Source organism: Oncorhynchus nerka, linkage group LG20 (assembly GCF_034236695.1).
Source record: "Oncorhynchus nerka isolate Pitt River linkage group LG20, Oner_Uvic_2.0, whole genome shotgun sequence".
In the NCBI taxonomy this organism is placed as follows: Eukaryota; Metazoa; Chordata; class Actinopteri; order Salmoniformes; family Salmonidae; genus Oncorhynchus; species Oncorhynchus nerka.
Window position 1 is genome coordinate 9,311,905 of NC_088415.1, and position 25,991 is coordinate 9,337,895.

Consider the following 25,991-nt stretch of genomic DNA (forward strand, 5'->3'; position numbering starts at 1 on the left):
GGATTGTCTTGGCAAAGGAGAAATGCTCACTAACAGGTACTGTATGTAAACACATTTCTGCACAAGATTTGAGAGAAATGCGCTTTTTGTGCATAATGGAACATTTCTGAGATTTTTTTTTTTTCAGCTCATGAAACATGGGACTGAAGCTTTACATGTTGCGTTTACATTTTTTGTTCAGTATAATAGACAGACTAACCGTGAGCAGGTGATATGTTCAGTGGTGAAATCTCCCAACCCCCTTCTTCCGCAATGTGCAGATATGCCTACTCATGCAGACCACATACACACACACACACACAGATATGCGTACTCATGCAGACCACACACACACACACACAGATATGCGTACTCATGCAGACCACATACACACACAGATATGCGTACTCATGCAGACCACATACACACACACACAGATATGCGTACTCATGCAGACCACATACACACACACACAGATATGCGTACTCATGCAGGCCAGATACACACACACACAGATATGCGTACTCATGCAGACCAGATACACACACACAGAGATATGCGTACTCATGCAGACCAGATACACACACACAGATATGCGTACTCATGCAGACCAGATACACACACACACACACAGATATGCATACTCATGCAGACCAGATACACAGATATGCGTACTCATGCAGACCAGATACACACACACACACACACACACACAAATATGTAGGTACAGACTTTCCTCAAAATCCTTCTGCTGTTCTATACGTATGTGAACCTTTTCTTACTTTGAATGTAGTTCACTCATTGAGGTCCATGACATGTATGTGACCGTGCAGAATACCAAATGAAATATGTGCTGTAATGAGCTCTGGTCAATTGCTACCAGGTTGTGGAACTTGATGGATTGGCTGTTCGTCCCATTACTTGAGAGAACTGCTCAAAGCCCACTCTTACAGGTTCAAATTCAGTCATCGCAATTCAAGGTATTTTCTCAGTCTCTCTTTCATGTGTTTTCTTCTGTCTCTTCGCGGCCTCTTTCTCTGTCTTTCTCCGCTCCACCCCCATCTCTTGAACACACACTGTTTTTCATTGTTAGAGATGACAGTGATGATAAGAATGCAGAGAGACACAACTCCCCACCCTGAGACCTCCTTCAGATGGATAACTGAAATAGATTAACAGACGGGCGGCGTATGACTGTTATTTATATTTATGTCTCTGTCTCTTTTAGCCTCACTATTTCTCTATTTTAGCTTCATAAATGAGAGATTTACAAATGCTAGGTATGGGAAATTTAAGCCACAGGTAAGGTTGCAGTGCACCGATAAGACAGAAACATTTCCATAATCTGCAAACCTCTATGTATCTATTTGCATTAAAAAAATACATTTTATGTGGATGTCTTTCTATCTGTTTCTATGCTTACTATTGTCTTATCTACCCATCCCCCTCTCTCTACCTTGTCTCTATGTAGCCCCCTCTCTCTACCTTATCTCTATGTAGTCCCCCTCTCTCTACCTTGTCTCTATGTAGCCCCCTCTCTCTACATTGTCTCTATGTAGTCCCCTCTCTCTACCTTGTCTCTATGAAGCCACCTCTCTCTACCTTGTCTCTATGTAGCCACCTCTCTCTACCTTGTCTCTATGTAGTCCCCCTCTCTCTACCTTATCTCTATGTAGTCCCCCTCTCTCTACCTTGTCTCTATGTAGCCCCCTCTCTCTACATTGTCTCTATAAAGCCCTTCTCTCTACCTTGTCTCTATGTAGTCCCCCTCTCTCCACCTTGTCTCTATGAAGCCACCTCTCTCTACCTTGTCTCTATGTAGTCCCCCTCTCTCCACCTTGTCTCTATGAAGCCACCTCTCTCTACCTTGTCTCTATGAAGCTCCCCTCTCTCTACCTTGTCTCTATGAAGCTCCCCTCTCTCTACCTTGTCTCTATGAAGCCCCCTCTCTCTACCTTGTCCATATGAAGCTCCCCTCTCTCTACCTTGTCTCTATGAAGCTCCCCTCTCTCTACCTTGTCTCTATGTAGCCCCCTCTCTCTACCTTGTCTCTATGAAGCTCCCCTCTCTCTACCTTGTCTCTATGAAGCTCCCCTCTCTCTACCGTGTCTCTATGAAGCTCCCCTCTCTCTACCTTGTCTCTATGAAGCTCCCCTCTCTCTACCTTGTCTCTATGAAGCTCCCCTCTCTCTACCTTGTCTCTATGAAGCTCCCCTCTCTCTACCTTGTCTCTACATAGCTCCCCTCTCTCTACCTTGTCTCTATGAAGCTCCCCTCTCTCTACCTTGTCTCTATGATGCTCCCCTCTCTCTACCTTGTCTCTATGTAGCCCCCTCTCCCCACCTTGTCTCTATGTAGCCCCCTCTCTCTACCTTGTCTCTGTGTAGCCCCCTCTCTCTACCTTGTCTCTATGAAGCCCCCTCTCTCTACCTTGTCTCTATGAAGCTCCCATCTCTCTACCTTGTCTCTATGAAGCTCCCCTCTCTCTACCTTGTCTCTATGATGCTCCCCTCTCTCTACCGTGTCTCTATGAAGCCACCTCTCTCTACCTTGTCTCTATGAAGCTCCCCTCTCTCTACCTTGTCTCTATGAAGCCACCTCTCTCTACCTTGTCTCTATGAAGCTCCCCTCTCTCTACCTTGTCTCTATGAAGCTCCCCTCTCTCTACCTTGTCTCTATGAAGCTCCCCTCTCTCTACCTTGTCTCTATGTAGCTCCCCTCTCTCTACCTTGTCTCTATGAAGCTCCTCTCTCTCTACCTTGTCTCTATGAAGCTCCCCTCTCTCTACCTTGTCTCTATGAAGCTCCCCTCTCTCTACCTTGTCTCTATGTAGCTCCCCTCTCTCTACCTTGTCTCTATGAAGCTCCCCTCTCTCTACCTTGTCTCTATGAAGCTCCCCTCTCTCTACCTTGTCTCTATGAAGCTCCCCTCTCTCTCCAACAGAGTCTTATGTCCTCCTGCGTATATGGAAGAGGTGGTTGACCTTTGACCTTTCCCCCCCGTCCGACTATCAGTTATGTCACACCGTCCTTGCTTTAACACTCCCCAGAGGACCAAAGAGGACAGCATGTAGACTGAATACTTTTTTAAAGCTATACTTGTGCTCAACACACAACACACTACATTGCTAGCATGGAAAGAGACTGAGCGATAAGGAAACCAGGTAGATCAAAGGTATTTAAGGGAATCTTATTTCAGTGTTGTACTTTACTGACATCAGGATTGGTTTCCCCTCTTGCGGCATGACAAGGTTATGATGTATTTCTGGTTTGACAGGCAATACTGGGTCCACCCTTCTGCCTTATCAACCTACTGCAGACTGCTGGTGTAGACTGTCTCTTGATGATACCACACCTCATCAAAAGTACTCAGTCACTACTAACCTCTCCTACGATACCTCCCTACCTAGGTCATGGGGCGGCAGGGTAGCCTAGTGGTTAGAGCGTTGGACTAGTAACCGAAAGGTTGCAAGTTCAAACCCCCGAGCTGACAAGGTACAAATCTGTCGTTCTGCCCCTGAACAGGCACTTAACCCACTGTTCCTAGGCCGTCATTGAAAATAAGAATTTGTTCTTAACTGACTTGCCTAGTAAAATAAAGGTAAAATAAAAAATTACCAAGCCAACTCAACAAATGTAGGGGTATGTTGTCATTGTGAGTAACTATTACTTGTTACCATACAACCACTACGTTATTACATATTTATTCTGCCTTGTAATATAATATGAAGTAACATTCATTCAATCTAACATCAAAACAAGGTCTCAAACCCTGTTTAACAGTCACTCCTAAAACAAGGTCTCAAACCCTGTTTAACAGTCACTCCTAAAACAAGGTCTCAAACCCTGTTTAACAGTCACTCCTAAAACAAGGTCTCAAACCCTGTTTAACAGTCACTCCTAAAACAAGGTCTCAAACCCTGTTTAACAGTCACTCCTAAAACAAGGTCTCAAACCCTGTTTAACAGTCACTCCTAAAACAAGGTCTCAAACCCTGTTTAACAGTCAACTTCTAAAGGGATTTAGTAAGTTATTTTGCCACCTCTCCTGAGTGTAACCAAATATGTTTTGTGAAGAGACCTACAGCTGAACTGCTGTAATTTCATTTGTGTCTCCCTTAGTGGCTTACAAAGTGTATGTGGCTCTATTGTATTGGTTGGTGTTACTCAAAAGGGCTTGTCTGGTTGTGTGTGTGTGTGTGCGTGCGTGTTTGTGTTTGAAGTCTGAATCCATACAAAAGTACAGTTGCTAGTGTTCCACTGTTGCTAATTACAGCTTTAGCCTAACTTGTGTGTCTGTTGAATATTGTTAACACTGAATTAAAGTGATTTTTTGGGGGGGAGTGACGCGTTCCCTATAGAATCACAGCCAAATGAGCCAACATGCTACTGGCCTGTCACTGGAAAACCATTGTCTAAACACAATTCTATGAACCAGTGTCACGGTCGTGTGTAGAAACGGACCAAGGCTCAGCGGATGTTGTGTTCCACATGATTTATTATAGTGAAACTTAGCACAAAACAAAAAATAAAGAAACAACGAAACGTGACGAAGTGATGCACAAACACAAAACAATATCCCACAAACACAGGTGGGAAAAACAGCTACTTAAATATGATCCCCAATTAGAGACAACGATTACCAGCTGCCTCTAATTGGGAATCTTATAAAATCACCAACATAGAAAATAAACTAGAACACCACATAGAAATAAATGAACTAGATCACCCCCATTCACGTCCTGACCTACTTCACCATAGAGAAACAATGGCTCTCTATGGTCAGGGCGTGACAACCAGATTACAGGTGATTGAGGGAGGGTTGAGAGAAAAGGGTGAGGGGAAAGAAATTGCATCAAAATCTGTTTATTTTGCTCTCTCTGAAAGTGTAACACAATGTCTCAATTCTTACTGTACATGACGTATTGTACATGATCTTACTGTACATGACCACAACCATGATTACCGAGCATTAGAATTCTATACGAAAACATAGCAATGAAACACATATGAATATGAGCTGGGGAAATACATTTCTCACATCCATTGAAGCATAAGCAGGGCTGGGAACACATTTACTCAATATGTGGGATAGAACAACCAGGGCAAATGGCAGATCCTTCTTGCATTGTACAAGGACAGAGAGCCAAACACTTTCCCTCTCACCGTATCCTAACATCTCTGGCGCTGGCAGGCGGTGATGGCTCTTTTGGTGGTTATGCTATGCGTCTAAGCTGTTTATCGCCAGCCTCTGGTAACATAAACCACCCGTCTGTTTTAATACCAAACACATAAAAAAAATAAAAAAACGCTATACTAATTTCCCAACAATTGAGTACTCTGGGCCTAGACGAAGGGATGGCTGAGTATTCCACTGGTGAGGAAATACACTCCAGATGGGAACAAATCGTCCCCTACTAATTGCCATTGTATTCATTGATGCCTGTTTTTCTGGCTTTTTATTCTGAGATGGCAAGGGGGCCTGGGAAGGGAACACCACCAGTTTGGGATGTGGCTGATGTTTAGAAAGAAGCTCAAAGTAGAATGTGAGGAAGAGGTAAATTGGGATAACACTAGAAACCGTTTGGGATTAGACTACTGCATGGCTACTGATCCTTACAGTTTGGGATTAGACTACTGTATGGCTACTGATCCTTACAGTTTGGGATTAGACTACTGTATGGCTACTGATCCTTACAGTTTGGGATTAGACTACTGCATGGCTACTGATCCTTACAGTTTGGGATTAGACTACTGCATGGCTACTGATCCTTACAGTTTGGGATTAGACTACTGCATGGCTACTGATCCTTACAGTTTGGGATTAGACTACTGCATGACTACTGATCCTTACAGTTTGGGATTAGACTACTGTATGGCTACTGATCCTTACAGTTTGGGATTAGACTACTGCATGGCTACTGATCCTTACAGTTTGGGATTAGACTACTGCATGGCTACTGATCCTTACACTTTGGGATTAGACTACTGCATGGCTACTGATCCTTACAGTTTGGGATTAGACTACTGCATGGCTACTGATCCTTACAGTTTGGGATTAGACTACTGCATGGCTACTGATCCTTACAGTTTGGTATTAGACTACTGCATGACTACTGATCCTTATAGTTTGGGATTAGACTACTGCATGGCTACTGATCCTCACAGTTTGGGATTAGACTACTGCATGACTACTGATCCTTACAGTTCGGAATTAGACTACTGCATGACTACTGCATGACTACTGATCCTTACAGTTTGGGATTAGACTACTGCATGACTACTGATCCTTACAGTTTGGGATTAGACTACTGCATGACTACTGATCCTCACAGTTTGGGATTAGACTACTGCATGGCTACTGATCCTTACAGTTTGGGATTAGACTACTGCATGGCTACTGATCCTTACAGTTTGGGATTAGACTACTGCATGACTACTGATCCTCACAGTTTGGGATTAGACTACTGCATGGCTACTGATCCTTACAGTTTGGCATTAGACTACTGCATGGCTACTGATCCTTACAGTTTGGCATTAGACTACTGCATGGCTACTGATCCTTACAGTTTGGCATTAGACTACTGCATGACTACTGATCCTCACAGTTTGGGATTAGACTACTGCATGGCTACTGATCCTTACAGTTTGGGATTAGACTACTGCATGACTACTGATCCTTACAGTTTGGGATTAGACTACTGCATGACTACTGATCCTCACAGTTTGGGATTAGACTACTGCATGGCTACTGATCCTTACAGTTTGGCATTAGACTACTGCATGGCTACTGATCCTTACAGTTTGGCATTAGACTACTGCATGGCTACTGATCCTTACAGTTTGGGATTAGACTACTGCATGGCTACTGATCCTTACAGTTTGGGATTAGACTACTGCATGACTACTGCATGGCTACTGATCCTTACAGTTTTGGATTAGACTACTGCATGACTACTGATCCTCACAGTTTGGGATTAGACTACTGGATGGCTATTTATCCATAAACACATCCATATGTTCCCAATGCCCCACAACTCTATTGGGTTTATTTAGGCAGGTCCCTTTCTTGTCTCTTGTCATCATTGCATCTGAATGCCCAAAATGGCGTCCCAGACCCAACATTTAATCAGAGTTAATTAGGTGTGTGGTATAGGCTGGGCTGAGACTGGGGAGTGCCTGCCCTGCTTTGAAACTCACTCTACTCTTGTTGTTCATGGTGGTTTGTATGAGCAGTTTTGGGATGGAGAGAGTAGGGAGGAAGAGGAGCTAGCTACCATGGCAGGGACTATGTGGCGTTCCATAGGGTGATTTAAAATCGATCTACAACTCTAAATGACAGACCACCACTCAACAGCAATCAACCTGAATGTGGCCCAACCACACAGTAAGAAATAACCAGTCACATAATGAAAGCAGACAAGTTCTGCTGGGAAATCGTTTCTCTCTTCCTCCTCTCCCCACACTCTCTCTCTCTCTCTCTCTCTCTCTCTCTCTCTCTCTCTCTCTCTCTCTCTCTCTCTCTCTCTCATGTATTCTTATAGGCTACACTTTCTATTCGGTATTTAGAGTCTTGAAGGGGAAAGTAGCACAAACATTTTCACTAAGTAATGTGGGAACCGTTATGTAAAACAGCAGCAGCGGATCAATTGGTTTGATACACAAACAGACTTGTTTCTGTCTACACGCTTAGAAATCAAAGAGTGCTATGTGGCACCACTTGTCCATGTAGGAAAACCCCTGAAGTCTTTTCGGGTCAGATAGAACCCGAGGTTCCAAATAGAAACTTTTCAGAGGATTTCCCTACATGGACAAACGGTGTCAGACAGCACTCTGTTTTTAAATGTGTTATTTTCTGAGAGTGTAATGTGTGTGTGTGTGTGTGTGTGTGTGTGTGTGTGTGTGTGTGTGTGATACTCACCCATCACCCACGTCAGTCTCTCAAAATCTTCCTGTCAAAAGTTGTGCTGCGGGATAGATCTTCTATTGTCCTCTTCTTTAACTACAAGAACATATTAACTGTTGAATCACTTTACTGGGATAGTCACATGTTTATGTTACTGTAACATATGTTTAGCATAAAGCGATTTGTCACTATGGAATTTCTTACAATTTATTTGAGAAGTTTAATTGTTTGAATTAGAAGAGTTTTGGAATCTAAAACCTCTCTTGGTGTGATTTTGTTTGTTTGTTATATACTATTCCATTACTTTTTAAGGTTTAAAAGGCTAAAAGTAGGTTGTGAATTTCTTCATCCACACTGTAACCTCACTATAAACTCCTCCATAATATAATCTCATGTTGAAGTTGGTAAACTCAATTTTAAACATTGTAAAAGAATAATTAATAGCCTATAGGTGTTTGATTACTAAATAAAATACAAATAGATCATAAAGGGACCCCCTCAAATGAATAAAATATCAATACTTTACTGAAATGAAACAGATGTTGTTATAGTTATTATCAAAGTTATTATGTCATTATGACGTTTCAGTTGAATCAATTCAGTGAATGACAGGGAATCATAAATAGTTCCTGTATGGTACATCCCAGGATTCCACGTTCCAAATTCTATCCAAACAGTTTAACCTACCACTAGATCCAAATATTTTAGGGGTTAAGAATCCCAATATTTAATGTGAAACATGAACATCAGAGATATACATCATATTAGTACTGCAACGACTTTAATCACAAAGAGTACAAAGAAATAGATTCCCTACCACAGTACTTCTTTATTAATCTTACATTTAAAAAAAATACTCAGCTCATTTAAAAACTAATGTTTTTCTAACAGGTAACTTTGTACAAGACATACAGGAACAAATGACTGTAAAACGTCATTACTATAAAGCCATGAGAAGGTATGAAGATCGTGTTGAACAATTCACATTCTACTTGTTGAAAGATGATTTAGAATAGGCTATTAGTTGGTTTGAGTTGGAAATAAGTATGGGCTATTTGTTACAAAAATATATTTATATCGATACTTTCAAAACTTAATCAAAATACATGTATATTTGCTTAAATTATGAATTCGTTTAGGCTACAGTAGACTATTCCTGATGCTGTGTATTTATCCAGATCTGCCACTAGTGTGGTTCATGACTACAAACTATACATTTTAGTTTTCAAAAGCTCATAAATACGCAAAAGTTATTTAAAGTGATTTAAAGTTGTTTGACATAGTTCTTCCGAACATTTCTTCCAATTACAACACACATCAACACCACCCTTTCAACGTAAGCCTATTTCTCACAACAACCCCCCGAATATTTGGTGTCCAACTATCAGATGTTTTTATCAGTCCAAATTATGAATCGTTGTCTTGATACTTTTAATTTTCCTTTGACATTGCAATTTATTATCTTATTATCCATATTAGTGAACACTGTTGGAACAGGTAGGCTAATATGGTTAGGAGGTATTTCCTTGGCTACCAACAAAAATGTGTTTTCCCCCACTCCATTGAACCAAAGGCTTATTGAAGACTTGCTCCCCCACCCCCTACTCTCTCTCTTATACACAAACACATCCATCCGCGGTTTGGAAGCGTATGGGGAGGGGGTTGGGGTGATGAGGAAACGGGTTGATACGCCCTGGAAGTAATTCTTTCGCCCCAAAACACAAGGTGAAATGGGACCACCAGAGCATCGCACGTGGGACCCGCACTACACATTCCAGAGCTGATGGCATTTGAGTGAAGAGCTGAACTTCTCGCACTTCTGTGTGTGTGACCTTCTGTGTGTGGTGTTATTTTTGTAGCAGTGAATTTAAGTCCTCTAAAATATGAAAAGTTGCTGGAGAATAATAGATGTTTTGATGTGTTCATTATGTTAAAAAAATATACATCACAATTTAGTATAATGTCTGATGGTGTGCATGCACAGTTAATTAATGAGTTACTTATGAGATTACATGAGACGAGATTTCATACCCTTAAACATTTTCATAAGCTTTTTTAATTTGATTTTTTTACAATTTTAAAACATCTTTAGGCCACTTCATATTTCGAAGAGTTACTTATGAAATCACATGAATTATGAATAATTCCACAAACTTTAAACTCTATATATATTTTGAAATGATTCGTTTAGTATTATAAAACATAAACATAAACGAATAAACAGACCAATATGAATAAAGCAATGAGTGGGATTACTTGCAAAGCACAGAAGGAGGCTATTAGTTAGTCAAACATAGGCTACCTACAGGCCTATACACTTTCCTCTTGATATAATCTGTGTGTAATGGTTGATTAAGCAATATTGTCCAAATATTTGAAATAGGTGTTTTGACATAAAACACGTCTTTATTCAATACATATGCCTCACTTATCATATTCACCACAAACAATGCCAAATCAATAGGCTATAATAAAATTTACATCGAAAATAACATTAATATTCTTCAAACATATAGGCCTAGTGATCAGAATAATATATAGACTATAATTATGATACATGTGAAATTGTAATATAAATGCTTATTTATCTTGCTTTGTTTACCCATTTATTTATTATCATATTAAGTCTGTCTAAAGTTTAAATATCTCTGTTAGTTATGTAGGGTAGACTGCAGTTGAATCAATTATATATTGCCATAACAGTTATTGGGGAAAAACCAGTCAATCTAGCGACAAAAAGAGTAATCTGCAGGTCCCTAGTAAAAAAGTTTGCGAAAGTGGCCTGACGTCACACTCCCACAATGCTCGCGCCCCTTAACTCTGCTGCAGCCTCAGAGCGAGACAGACAAACTCAGGCCCAGAATATAGAAAAATTATTGGAAAATTTTGAAAAAATAATAAAACAACAGATCGAGGGGAGAAAGACCGTGAAAGGTGGCGTGGGGTCTCCCACCGTAGGTTTGCGAAAAGTCGGTGATGGAATGTTACCGGGGTTCCATGAGAAATTGACTAATGCGGCGCTGGAAACTTTTTGGTGGGTACTGCTCGTTGTTTTGTAAGATCTCATAATGTGGCTGCACGTTCTGATGTGTGCATGTTTTGTTTAATAAGATTTCAGATTATTAAAGCAACTTTCTTCAATGATAATCGATAGATTGATGTTCACGACATTTTAATTAACACGGATCTGTTGTAGATGTTCTGCAATTGGACATGTTTAAATTTAGCTTATTTTGTGGAAGTATGTAAGCGTCGGGGTATTTAATTTTTAATTACCCGATCGTCTCTTCGCTCGAAGCTGTGTCGATAAATGTGTTACAAATGTAAATCATTGAAGTTGTAAACATTATGCATTGTGTCAATGATGGCTTTGGCAATGATGATTGATGTTCGGTGCAAGTTTTCTGCGTATGGCAGAATTTTAAACAATTTCCGAATATTTATGATGGTGAGCATGCTACTGCAGAAGAGCGAGTGAGATAGAAGAGGGGACGTCCCTGTTGTATTTGAAAGAGTAAACAACTCTGAAAAAAAAGTACCTACACATGTCACTTTCGATGTATCCTTATTCGTGGAAGTTGTTGCTTGATTTCTAGGCGCTCAAAAGGCGTCACATTATAGAAGTGAAGAACTATTTCAGTGTTTTCCTTCGACTGTTCGTCCATGCTGTAATGGCTTGTGTCATTTGTTTTTGTCGCTGATCGGATGTTTCTGGCGGATTGAGGGGCTATGTGACTTTTGTGTCTCTTGCCTTGTATGTTCCTTGTAAGGTCTTAATAGCCCTTTGGAAGGGGGCAGGGTTATGTTATGGATGTGGGGGCTCAGCTCATTTAATTTCATATGAACACTAATACATTTGTGATTGTTTTTGCTGTTTTGTTGTTCTGTTGTTGAACTTTGCTATTTCGTTTCTAACTGTTTTGTCAAACAACATTAGGCTCTAAGAAAAAAACACATTCTGAGAAGCAGAATGTCAACAGTGGATGATGTAATTAAATATTTTGAATATTTTAGACATTAGGCCTACTTTTGTATTTGGATGTGTTTTAGATTACTTTCGTGTTTTGATGTAGCCTAGATTATACACGCAAACATAAGATTTCCTGTAATTATTTTGTCAAGGATCAAAATATGACGTGCATTACATTGTAACAACAGAGAACGTTGTGTGCTGATAGATACGCTGTTTGATTAGTTGTCATCAATTGGACCAACCCACGTTGCAATAACAGAATGGAGCCTGAAACATTGAGCAACATGTCAAAACTCCTGTGACTTAGTGCCTGTTTGGAAACTCCAGTTTACTTTGAGTATTTCCAGTAATTTTGACGTTACTAAACTAGTCTACTTTATTATTAGGCTGCTAACTGCTTATTGAATGTTCGACGACCTATACAGGCTATGCGTTCCGTGTGAAAGTAAGGCTAACTTACTTGCTTTAAAGTAAGCCTTTAGTTACAATGTTACTTCATTTGGCAACAGTGTTGCTTCATTTGGCAACATTGTATGCTAAATAAACAACATGCGTCCTTGAAAAATGAAACAGCCGACTGTAGGCTACATTTATGGTTAGTTAGCCCAATGTCTAGCCCAGCCTTCCTACTAATCACCATCAAGTCTTGGAGGCAACAACAAAAAATCCTCCTCGCCGCCATGGCAGGTCTGACACGAGCATGCTCCCTCCAAGGCCTCACTTCCACTGCCTCGAGACACATAATAAGGAAATGGAAGTGAGAACGTCACGAGACAATGCTTTTGTTATTGACAATAACAGTACAAGTACAAGTTGAGACGCATATGTAGTTTGTTGTTTTTCCACATAATTTCTGTGTGAGTATGCCCTCAAAAAAAGACCAGAATTCTTGACAGCAAGACTTAGATCAAACTAACGTTTTTAAAAAACTACAAAAAAACGTGTTAACATGATGCACGTGTATGCTACAAAGTCATATGGAATAGATACATATATTGTGGCTATAGTCTACTTCTGCAAAAGTATATTTGTAACTCCACAACAGATTAACTACGTCCCCCCTCTCTCCAATAGTCAAAACTAACCATTGTGACTAGGACAATTTGAACATAAATGTTTATTTACACATTTCAAAGTTAACAGCTTTTAGAAGCACATGTTCTTTGTGGAAAATACACTTTATGACTTACAAATAACTTGGTAATATCATATTACACTTGACTTAATATATTGTTTTTTTTCTCACCCTTGTTTATGTAGATAAAGATAACTACGTTTTCTTTAGCAGTAGGGAAGTTTTTATGGATAAACATTTGGAAACACTATAGTCAAAACATCTTCTTCTGATTACCTTACACATGAATTTAGCCCGTGTGGTTGGAAGGCAACAATCTGCATGTTTGCCTTGGTGATCGAGAAATGTGTTTGCGTGTATGTGTGTGGTGGAGGGAGGGAGGTCTCCTCTCTTCCTCTGGAAATGTCCCACAATCCCCTTCACCTCTGTGGGTATGAGGCTGATTTCCATGAGAAAAGAGCATCATTTGGGTTAATGGGAAGGACAGCCCTCGGAGAGGACACATGGCAGTTAACCACAGGAGAACACGAACATCTCTGATACTATTCTTTGTATTTCTTCACCTTCTGGGGAGGTGAAGGGGATTGTGGGACATATCCAGAGGAGTGGCGAGGAGTGGGGACAGTGGGTTCATGTGAGAATGGATGTTAGCATCAGGGCGGCAACAAGATTGTTCTATTTGTTATTTTCTCAGCATGAGAAAAACAGTCCGATTGGGAGCCTGAGAACTGCTGTGGATCATGGGCATCAGTGGCAGTCTGTCTCTCAAAATGTGTGCACGTGCGCGTGCGTGTCAACCAAGAAGGGAAAGATCATTTATTTGTGTTACGCAACGTTTCACACACAGTAGCCGAGCTGACTGTTGAACCCTGTGGTTGTTTAGGTCACTCCAACTCAGCCCATAAAACTGGAAAAGGATGAAGAGGGTGAGGGAGACGGAGATAACATCAGAGCCATGTTCACAGGGCTAATATCACTCCCCAACAGACCCTCAGTGAGAGCTGCTGAACAGTCCACCAACATAGATATAGATACCCATCTGTCTGGGTCAAAACATAGCGATGGGCAACATGATTCATCACACAAACAATTCTGTTGTGTTTATTTCATCAATGTAGTTATGGAATCATCTTATTCTAAGATTCAGTTAAGATGTGACGTTTTTAATGTTTGGATATCACAGTTTTATTTTCCTAAAGCGTTTGTCACTCCCCAGATTTTTCTGTCAGCTTTGTTTCTGATTCCAAGCTGTTCAATACCTGTTATTGTAACCTTTTAGTTATGGGTAAGCTACTGCCTGTTATTGTAACCTTTTAGTTATGGGTAAGCTACTGCCTGTTATTTCATTTTGGCGAAGACAAGAGTTTGTGAAACATGAGAACGTTCTCAGAATGAATGCTGTTGCTGCCCTCAGGACATGATCCAGCCAGTTTTCCTTCAATTCTCAAAGAGGTTTTAGAACATTCTTTCATGGCATTGCCATGGCAGAGAGAAGAGTGATGCTGTCTGTCTGGATTACAGACTGACAGGAAGCAGAACTCCTGTATGCATATGAGAACACACGTGTATACAGGCACAACGCTCACATGCAAGCACACGCACACACACACACGGACACGCGCCACGCAAGGACACACACATCACGCAAGGACACATACACTCATATGTAAGCATGTGTTCTTACATACAAGTGTCGGATCTTAATTTGAGCCAGTTTGCTACAGCAGGAAAGTAATCCTGCAGCAACATGATATAATAATTATTATGTGAATAATAATTAATGGACATTCTTGTAGGGGTTGATACATTTTTCTTCAGGGCATATCAAGACTAACATTTTAAAGTGGAAATGACAAACTTCAGAAGTCTTTTTGAACCTGGAATACACTAGAAGTTTGCATTTCCTGCTGTGCAGTAAAATTCTCAGCAACAAAAGAGTGATCAAATTAGAATCCTACATCTGTACACTCATAAACACATGACACACTCGGCCACATACACATTTACTCACATACAATACATGCAGAGTGGTAGACGTTTCTTTGGGTCCTTGCAGAGTGCATGTCTGAAACAGTAAGAGGACGCTACATGCTTGAACCACATACTGCCACTTTTCCTTGTGGAACTTTTTCTGGGAAGAACGGGGCAGCTGTGGCTTTTCAGGACCTAGTTCCATCCATCATAAAGCACCCATGGTTTACACACACTTACACTTACACTTACACTTACACTTACCCCTCCTTTCCCTCTGTCTCTCTGTCTCTCTGTCTCTCTGTCTCTCTGTCTGTCTGTCTGTCTGTCTGTCTGTCTGTCTGTCTGTCTCTCTCTCTCTCTGTCTCTCTGTCTGTCTCTCTCTCTGTCTGTCCGCCTGTTCGTCTGTCCGTATGTCTGTCTGTCTGCCTCTCTCTCTCTCTCTCTCTCTCTCTCTCTGTCCTCCTCCATCCATCTCATCTAAAGACTGGGGCTTACACCCCTCCTTTCCCTCTGTCTCCTTGTCTCTCTCTCTCTCTCTGTCCTCCATCCATCTCATCCAAAGACTGGGGCTTACACCCCTCCTTTCCCTCTGTCTCTCTCCATCCTCCTCCATCCATCTCAACCATAGACTGGGGCTTACACCCCTCCTTTCCCTCTGTCCTCCTCCATCCATCCATCTCATCCAAAGACTGGGGCTTACACCCCTCCTTTCCCCCTGTCTCTCTCCCTCTCTCCGTCCTCCTCCATCCATCTCATCCATAGACTGGGGCTTACACCCCTCCTTTCCCTCTGTCTCTCTCCGTCCTCCTCCATCCATCTCATCCAAAGACTGGGGCTTTACACCCCTCCTTTCCCTCTGTCTCTCTCCGTCCTCCTCCATCCATCTCATCCAAAGACTGGGGCTTACACCCCTCCTTTCCCTCTGTCTCTCTCCGTCCTCCTCCATCCATCTCATCCAAAGACTGGGGCTTTACACCCCTCCTTTCCCTCTGTCTCTCTCTGTCCTCCTCCATCCATCTCATCCAAAGACTGGGGCTTACACCCCTCCTTTCCCTCTGTCTCTCTCCATCCATCTCATCCAAAGACTGGGGCTTACACCCCTCCTTTCCCTCTGTCTCTCTCCATCCTCCTCCATCCATCTCATCCAAAGACTGGGGCTTTATACCCCTCCTTTCCCTCTGTCTCTCTCCATCCTCCTCCATCCATCTCATCCAAAGACTGGGGCTTTACACCCCTCCTTTCCCTCTGTCTCTCTCCGTCCTCCTCCATCCATCTCATCCAAAGACTGGGGCTTTACACCCCTCCCTTCCCTCTGTCTCTCTCCATCCTCCTCCATCCATCTCATCCAAAGACTGGGGCTTTACACCCCTCCTTTCCCTCTGTCTCTCTCCATCCTCCTCCATCCATCTCATCCAAAGACTGGGGCTTTACACCCCTCCTTTCCCTCTGTCTCTCTCCATCCTCCTCCATCCATCTCATCCAAAGACTGGGGCTTTACACCCCTCCTTTCCCTCTGTCTCTCTCCATCCATCTCATCCAAAGACTGGGGCTTACACCCCTCCTTTCCCTCTGTCTCTCTCCATCCATCTCATCCATAGACTGGGGCTTTACACCCCTCCTTTCCCTCTGTCTCTCTCCATCCTCCTCCATCCATCTCATCCAAAGACTGGGGCTTTACACCCCTCCTTTCCCTCTGTCTCTCTCCATCCATCTCATCCAAAGACTGGGGCTTACACCCCTCCTTTCCCTCTGTCTCTCTCCATCCTCCTCCATCCATCTCATCCAAAGACTGGGGCTTTACACCCCTCCTTTCCCTCTGTCTCTCTCCATCCATCTCATCCAAAGACTGGGGCTTACACCCCTCCTTTCCCTCTGTCTCTCCATCCATCTCATCCAAAGACTGGGGCTTACACCCCTCCTTTCCCTCTGTCTCTCTCCATCCATCTCATCCAAAGACTGGGGCTTACACCCCTCCTTTCCCTCTGTCTCTCTCCATCCATCTCATCCATAGACTGGGGCTTTACACCCCTCCTTTCCCTCTGTCTCTCTCCATCCTCCTCCATCCATCTCATCCAAAGACTGGGGTTTTACACCCCTCCTTTCCCTCTGTCTCTCTCCGTCCTCCTCCATCCATCTCATCCATAGACTGGGGCTTTACACCCCTCCTTTCCCTCTGTCTCTCTCCGTCCTCCTCCATCCATCTCATCCAAAGACTGGGGCTTACACCCCTCCTTTCCCTCTGTCTCTCTCCATCCATCTCATCCATAGACTGGGGCTTTACACCCCTCCTTTCCCTCTGTCTCTCTCCGTCCTCCTCCATCCATCTCATCCAAAGACTGGGGCTTACACCCCTCCTTTCCCTCTGTCTCTCTCCATCCTCCTCCATCCATCTCATCCAAAGACTGGGGCTTTACACCCCTCCTTTCCCTCTGTCTCTCTCCATCCATCTCCATCCATCTCATCCAAAGACTGGGGCTTTACACCCCTCCTTTCCCTCTGTCTCTCTCCGTCCTCCTCCATCCATCTCATCCAAAGACTGGGGCTTACACCCCTCCTTTCCCTCTGTCTCTCTCCATCCATCTCCATCCATCTCATCCAAAGACTGGGGCTTACACCCCTCAGGGCCACTTCCTCCATGGTGTCTTATCTAGATTTATTGCCTGTCTTTTCTCTCTGCAGTAAACACATTGTTGGTTTTAGGGGGCTTCGCTGTAAGTCCATTGTTTGAATAAGAGTTTAAACCTCAAAACACACTGGAGCGTCTCAAGGTTCTTTCCAACCATAATGATGATGAGAGCAGTTCATTTACAACTGGTATCTGAGGTTCCAAGTTGGTAATTGATTAAGCTGATGTACAATTCTAGTCAAACGTTTGGACACACCTACTCATTCAAGGGTTTTTCTTTATTTGGACTATTTTCTACATTGTAGAATCATAGTGAAGACACCAAAACTATGAAATAACACACATGGAATCATGTAGTAACCAAAAAAAGTGTTAAACAAATCAAAATATATTTTATATTCTTCAAAGTAGCCACCCTTTGCCTTGATGACAGCTTTGCACACTCTTGACATTCTCTCAACCAGCTTAATCTGGAATGCTTTTCCAACCTACCTTGTCACAACACAACTGATTGGCTCAAACGCATTAAGATGGAAAGAAATTCTACAAATTTACTTTTAACAAGGCACACCTGTTAAATGAAATGCATTCCAGCATTCAAGCTGGTTAAGAGAATGCCAAGAGTGTGCAAAGCTGTCATCAAGGCAAAGGGTGGCTACTTTGAAGAAACTCAAACATAAAATATATTTTGATTTGTTTAACACTTTTTTGGTTACTACATGATTCCATATGTCTTATTTCATAGTTTTGATGTCTTCACTATTATTCTACAATGTATAAAATAATAAAATAAATAAAAACCCTTGAATGAGTAGGTGTGTCCAAACTTTTGACTGGTACTGTATATATAGATAGATAGACATTAGGACTCTGCTCATTTAGTCGACTGGGTCCATTGTTTGGTCGATAGGCTGTTGGTCGACCAATATTTGTTTTAGTCGAGCAGTTGCAAAAAAATAAATACAATTATGACAGACTTGATGCCTGTCTCAGTGGACTATTCCATTGTGGAGGCCTGTCTCAGTGGACTAATCCATTGCGGAGGCCTGCCTCAGTGGACTAATCCATTGCGGAGGCCTGTCTCAGTGGACTAATCCATTGCGGAGGCCTGTCTCAGTGGACTAATCCATTGCGGAGGCCTGTCTCAGTGGACTAATCCATTGTGGAGGCCTGTCTCTGAGGACTAATCTATTGCGCAGGCCTGTCTCAGTGGACTAATCCATTGCGGAGGCCTGTTTCAGTGGACTAATCTATTACGGAGGCCTGTCTCAGTGGACTCATCCGTTGCGGAGGCCTGTCTGAGTGGACTAATCCATTGCGGAGGCCTGTCTCAGTGGACTAATACATTGCGGAGGCCTGTCTCAGTGGACGACTAATCCATTACGGAGGCCTGTCTCTGACGACTAATCTATTGCGCAGGCCTGTTTCAGTGGACTAATCCATTGTAGAGGACTGGCTCAGTGGACTATTCCATTGTAGAGGACTGGCTCAGTGGACTATTCCATTGTAGAGGACTGGCTCAGTGGACTATTCCATTGTAGAGGACTGGCTCAGTGGACTAATCCATTGTAGAGGACTGGCTCAGTGGACTATTCCATTGTAGAGGACTGGCTCAGTGGACTATTCCATTGTAGAGGACTGGCTCAGTGGACTATTCCATTGTAGAGGACTGGCTCAGTGGACTAATCCATTGTAGAGGACTGGCTCAGTGGACTATTCCATTGTAGAGGACTGGCTCAGTGGACTATTCCATTGTAGAGGACTGGCTCAATGGACTAATCCATTGTAGAGGACTGGCTCAGTGGACTAATCCATTGTAGAGGACTGGCTCAGTGGACTATTCCATTGTAGAGGACTGGCTCAGTGGACTATTCCATTGTAGAGGACTGGCTCAGTGGACTAATCCATTGTAGAGGACTGGCTCAGTGGACTATTCCATTGTAAAGGACTGGCTCACTGGACTAATCCATTGTAGAGGACTGGCTCAGTGGACTAATCCATTGTAGAGGACTGGCTCAGTGGACTAATCCATTGTAGAGGACTGGCTCAGTGGACTATTCCATTGTAGAGGACTGGCTCAGTGGACTATTCCATTGTAAAGGACTGGTTCAATGGACTAATCCATTGTAGAGGACTGGCTCAGTGGACTATTCCATTGTAGAGGACTGGCTCAGTGGACTATTCCATTGTAGAGGACTGGCTCAGTGGACTAATCCATTGTAGAGGACTGGCTCAGTGGACTATTCGATTGTAGAGGACTGGCTCAGTGGACTAATCCATTGTAGAGGACTGGCTCAGTGGACTATTCCATTGTAAAGGACTGGCTCAATGGACTAATCCATTGTAGAGGACTGGCTCAGTGGACTATTCCATTGTAGAGGACTGGCTCAGTGGACTATTCCATTGTAGAGGACTGGCTCAGTGGACTATTCCATTGTAGAGGACTGGCTCAGTGGACTAATCCATTGTAGAGGACTGGCTCAGTGGACTAATCCATTGTAGAGGACTGGCTCAGTGGACTATTCCATTGTAGAGGACTGGCTCAGTGGACTAATCCATTGTAGAGGACTGGCTCAGTGGACTATTCCATTGTAGAGGACTGGCTCAGTGGACTATTCCATTGTAGAGGACTGGCTCAGTGGACTAATCCATTGTAGAGGACTGGCTCAGTGGACTATTCCATTGTAGAGGACTGGCTCAGTGGACTATTCCATTGTAGAGGACTGGCTCAGTGGACTATTCCATTGTAGAGGACTGGCTCAGTGGACTAATCCATTGTAGAGGACTGGCTCAGTGGACTATTCCATTGTAGAGGACTGGCTCAGTGGACTAATCCATTGTAGAGGACTGGCTCAGTGGACTATTCTATTGTAGAGGACTGGCTCAGTGGACTATTCCATTGTAGAGGACTGGCTCAGTGGACTATTCCATTGTAGAGGACTGGCTCAGTGGACTAATCCATTGTAGAGGACTGGCTCAGTGGACTAATCCATTGTAGAGGACTGGCTCAGTGGACTAATCCATTGTAGAGGACTGGCTCAGTGGACTATTCCATTGTAGAGGACTGGCTCAGTGGACTATTCCATTGTAGAGGACTGGCTCAGTGGACTAATCCATTGTAGAGGACTGGCTCAGTGGACTAATCCATTGTAGAGGACTGGCTCAGTGGACTAATCCATTGTAGAGGACTGGCTCAGTGGACTAATCCATTGTAGAGGACTGGCTCAGTGGACTAATCCATTGTAGAGGACTGGCTCAGTGGACTATTCCATTGTAGAGGACTGGCTCAGTGGACTAATCCATTGTAGAGGACTGGCTCAGTGGACTATTCCATTGTAGAGGACTGGCTCAGTGGACTAATCCATTGTAGAGGACTGGCTCAGTGGACTATTCCATTGTAGAGGACTGGCTCAGTGGACTATTCCATTGTAGAGGACTGGCTCAGTGGACTAATCCATTGTAGAGGACTGGCTCAGTGGACTAATCCATTGTAGAGGACTGGCTCAGTGGACTATTCCATTGTAGAGGACTGGCTCAGTGGACTATTCCATTGCGGAGGTCGCGGGGATGGCACACCAGTATCACTAGTTGTACATTTAGCGTTAATTCCCATAATTCCTTATCTACAATGTTTGTATTCAATGCATTCAATATGTTATTATTCCAGTCTTTTACAGTTCATATCGTAGGAGTGGACACGTTGTTTGCAGAGCGTACAACCTATTCTACACTTGTGAGAAACAAGTTTTGGTTTATTTCATTTCATTTACGGAGTTGTCAATTTATTAATTGGGCTTTGTTTGGAGGGCTCCTGCACACCAATGTAGGCTTATAAATGTGCCCATGTGGGGCCCTGATAGTATTTTCCGTTGGAAAAGTCATAAAATAGGCCTACCCGAATACTTCTTATCCTTTGCGCAAATGGACTATAGCTGTGTCTGTCTGAAGCTCACTGGGGCAGGAAACTGAGGGTCCAAAATATTTTACACAATGTTGCAAGGGTACCTTTATTTAACTAGGCAAGTCAGTTAAATTCTTATTTACAATGACGGCCTACACCGGCTAAACCCGGACGATGCTGGGCCAATTGTACACCGCCCTACGGGACTCCCAATCATGTCTGGTTGTGATACAGCCTGGATTCAAACCAGAGTGTCTGTAGTGACGCCTCTAATGCTGAGATGCAGTGCCTTAGACCGCTGTGATACAGCCTGGATTCAAACCAGAGTGTCTGTAGTGATGCCTCTAATGCTGAGATGCAGTGCCTTAGACCGCTGTGATACAGCCTGGAATCAAACCAGAGTGTCTGTAGTGACGCCTCTAATGCTGAGATGCAGTGCCTTAGACCGCTGTGATACAGCCTGGATTCAAACCAGAGTGTCTGTAGTGACGCCTCTAATGCTGAGATGCAGTGCCTTAGACCGCTGTGATACAGCCTGGATTCAAACCAGAGTGTCTGTAGTGACGCCTCTAATGCTGAGATGCAGTGCCTTAGACCGCTGTGATACAGCCTGGATTCAAACCAGAGTGTCTGTAGTGACGCCTCTAATGCTGAGATGCAGTGCCTTAGACCGCTGTGATACAGCCTGGAATCAAACCAGAGTGTCTGTAGTGACGCCTCTAATGCTGAGATGCAGTGCCTTAGACCGCTGTGATACAGCCTGGATTCAAACCAGAGTGTCTGTAGTGACGCCTCTAATGCTGAGATGCAGTGCCTTAGACCGCTGTGATACAGCCTGGATTCAAACCAGAGTGTCTGTAGTGACGCCTCTAATGCTGAGATGCAGTGCCTTAGACCGCTGTGATACAGCCTGGAATCAAACCAGAGTGTCTGTAGTGACGCCTCTAATGCTGAGATGCAGTGCCTTAGACCGCTGTGATACAGCCTGGATTCAAACCAGAGTGTCTGTAGTGACGCCTCTAATGCTGAGATGCAGTGCCTTAGACCGCCGTGATACAGCCTGGATTCAAACCAGAGTGTCTGTAGTGACGCCTCTAATGCTGAGATGCAGTGCCTTAGACCGCCGTGATACAGCCTGGATTCAAACCAGAGTGTCTGTAGTGACGCCTCTAATGCTGAGATGCAGTGCCTTAGACCGCCGTGATACAGCCTGGATTCAAACCAGAGTGTCTGTAGTGACGCCTCTAATGCTGAGATGCAGTGCCTTAGACCGCCGTGATACAGCCTGGATTCAAACCAGAGTGTCTGTAGTGACGCCTCTAATGCTGAGATGCAGTGCCTTAGACCGCCGTGATACAGCCTGGAATCAAACCAGAGTGTCTGTAGTGACGCCTCTAATGCTGAGATGCAGTGCCTTAGACCGCTGTGATACAGCCTGGATTCAAACCAGAGTGTCTGTAGTGACGCCTCTAATGCTGAGATGCAGTGCCTTAGACCGCTGTGATACAGCCTGGAATCAAACCAGAGTGTCTGTAGTGACGCCTCTAATGCTGAGATGCAGTGCCTTAGACCGCTGTGATACAGCCTGGATTCAAACCAGTGTGTCTGTAGTGACGCCTCTAATGCTGAGATGCAGTGCCTTAGACCCCTGTGCCACTCGGGAGCCCAAACATGTGCTGGACCAAGCTGTTGGTTGATACAATGTTTCAAGTTCCTTGCAGACAGGCCATAGCCAAAGTTATTTCTTTTTATCAGGATATTTTCTACCTGCAGGCTGCAATGTAGGCTATTCTTACAATGTCAATAGAAGTTACTTTTAGATTTGTATAATTTTCATTTAGATAGAATTTTGAATCACATGACAATGATTTTGAGATAGGAAGAATTGATTATAAATCTGTTCCACAAAAAGGTGCAAATGAAAATCATAACCAGCACGCAGATCAGTAGAAATGGTAAGATACATTGGCACTCCGAATGGAAAAGGTTGCCGACCCCTGGTGTAGCCTATTACCAGTAACTTCGCAACTTCGCAGATTCTGCCATTACGCTCCCGAAAGCCCGGCAGCTGTTCGGGAACAGGTTTATTTCTTCTGATTAGGATATCTTGATCTTTAGCTCCCACTTTAGTCATTTGTGTGTCTTAATTATTTAATCACAGTGTATTTAAAGTATCAGATAAGCTCCGTACATATAGTTGATTTGATTAAAACACATAGGGTGTATCTATATATGGACAAATAAACGTTTAAAAATGTCGAAACAACAGACGACTCTTGGTCGACCAATATGTTTTTTAGTCGGGGACAGCCCTAATAGACACATGTCAGAGGATCTATCAGAAACGTTTTTGCCCTGAAGTCAAATGTATTGATTCTGTTGTTTAGTACGGCTGTGATTTCCATGGCAACCACTCAGACAATAACCAAGTCAGAGGTAAGAGCCAGGTTCAATTGCACACGCCAATGTTTACGCAATATCTTTGTTTACGAACTACTGCCTGCAGACACGTTCACACTCTGAAAACGGATACCTGTGAGGTGAACCTACCTGGCAGTTGTATAATGTTTTACAGCACACAAAGGGATTCAGCGATTTAATATGACCGCGGGGAATAGATTTAGTGTGTAATAACTACAAAGCAGGTGCAATTGTATTGTGCCCTAACCAGGACCTTCGCTCTGGAGGGTAGTTCAGACAGACTGGATCCTGAGCTTCACTATGCAAAACCTAGTATTCTCTATTCTCCTTTCTACAGATGCTACGTTTAGCTAAGTGGCAGGAGAACATGTAGGTTTGGATTAAAGGGGTTATGAAATAATACAACGTTAGTCAAATGCCCGACTAAGGAGGGAGTTATTTGTCTTAGCCTTGTAATACGTTAAATATGCCGCAGTTCAGTTACGCAGTGAATCGGAGGAAACCTGAAGGGAGGAGCCAACGAGTGGAGCGGCAGTAGTGAGAGTAACTCCTCCTTCGCACTCTGAGCAGAGTACTGTCAGACATCGGGTCTGGTGACACATTCACCCCCCCCCTTCCTCTCAAGTGATTTTTAATAACCCCTCTACAACCCCGCCCTGCTAAACAATCCCAAATGCAAAAAAATAAAAAATAATGATGCCAATGAAAACGTTCAACTCCCTAATCAGACAAAAGACCAGAAAACGTCTCTCCCTAATTAGAATGGTTTAGAAAAACATCGAGTTTTGGAGAAGACGTTTAGACCGTGTGAAATTATGCCTTACTATTTGGTAACTTTCAAAGCTCACAACAGTTGGCCATAAAGTTTGAGGAAGAGGAATGGCGAAGGAAAGGATGCATTAAGATGAGCGATTATGAACATTTTCTGAACGTTGGATTGATAAATATGGAGAGAACTTCATTGAGACATCAGAGTGTATGGGAGATGGAAGGTCCATCAGGTTCCGCAGATTTGCTCTGTGTTTAGGTGAACATGTGCTCTGTTCATTCAAGCCCACGTTTGAGTACATTCAGTTTTAGATCTAAGTCTGTCTAGAACATGTCTTAATTTTGAAGGCCTATAAATTCACTTACTGAATGAGCCTACATTTAAAAAGTGGTTCATAGTTATAACGGTTGTTCTATACCTGAGAGAGAGAGAAGAGAAGTGCTGCATGTTCAGTGAAGCCACGAACAACCTACCTCTCTTTTGGACCAGGCTTCCTAATTGGCTGCTGTCATCCTTTTATTTTCTTCTCTTTCTCTTCTCTATTCATCTGTCCTTTGTCAACTTCCTCTGATCTCATCCCACCATTCTCATCCTCTCTCTGATCTCATCCCACCATTCTCATCCTCTCTCTGATCTCATCCCACCATTCTCATCCTCTCTCTGATCTCATCCCACCATTCTCATCCTCTCTCTGATCTCATCCCACCATTCTCATCCTCTCTCTGATCTCATCCCACCATTCTCATCCTCTCTCTGATCTCATCCCACCATTCTCATCCTCTCTCTGATCTCATCCCACCATTCTCATCCTCTCTCTGATCTCATCCCACCATTCTCATCCTCTCTCTCCAACCAGTAGTGTTGCTCCTCCTATCGCAGTGCTAGCTGTGCCATTAGAGATTCTGGGTTCAAGTCCAGGCTCTGTCGCAGCCGGCCGCGACCTGGAGACCCATGGGGCGGAGCACATAACAGCTGCCGGGCTTTCGGGAGCGTAATGGCAGAATCTGCGAAGTTACTGGTTAGGAGAGGGTTAGGAGAGCGTTTAGGGGAGGGTTTGGCCGGCAGGGATGTCCTTGTCCCATCGCGCACTAGCGACTCCTGTGGCGGGCCGGGCGCTGACACGGTCACCATGATTGGTGCGGCTGGCTTCCGGGTTAAGTGGGCATTGTTTCAAGAAGTAGTGTGGCTTGGTTGGGTTGTGTTTCAGAGGACGCATGGCTCTCGACCTTCGCCTCTCCCGAGTCCGTATGGGAATTGCAGCGATGAGACAAGATTGTCACTACCAATTGTATACCACGAGATTGGGGAGAAAAAGGGGTAAAAGTAACAATGAAATAGTTGCTCCTCCACCTCACCTGTCCTCTCTCCT

General features: G+C 43.4%; 1 protein-coding gene across 1 annotated transcript in view; it reads left to right on the forward strand.

Annotated features, from left to right (window-relative positions):
- The first annotated feature begins 10,691 nt into the window (after positions 1 to 10,691).
- Positions 10,692 to 25,991, forward strand: part of LOC115122633 (zinc finger protein PLAGL2-like) — a 64,692-nt gene continuing 49,392 nt past the window's right edge. The window contains 1 exon segment of the mRNA XM_065005196.1: positions 10,692 to 10,917. The gene's annotated coding sequence lies outside the window, so the exon portion shown is untranslated.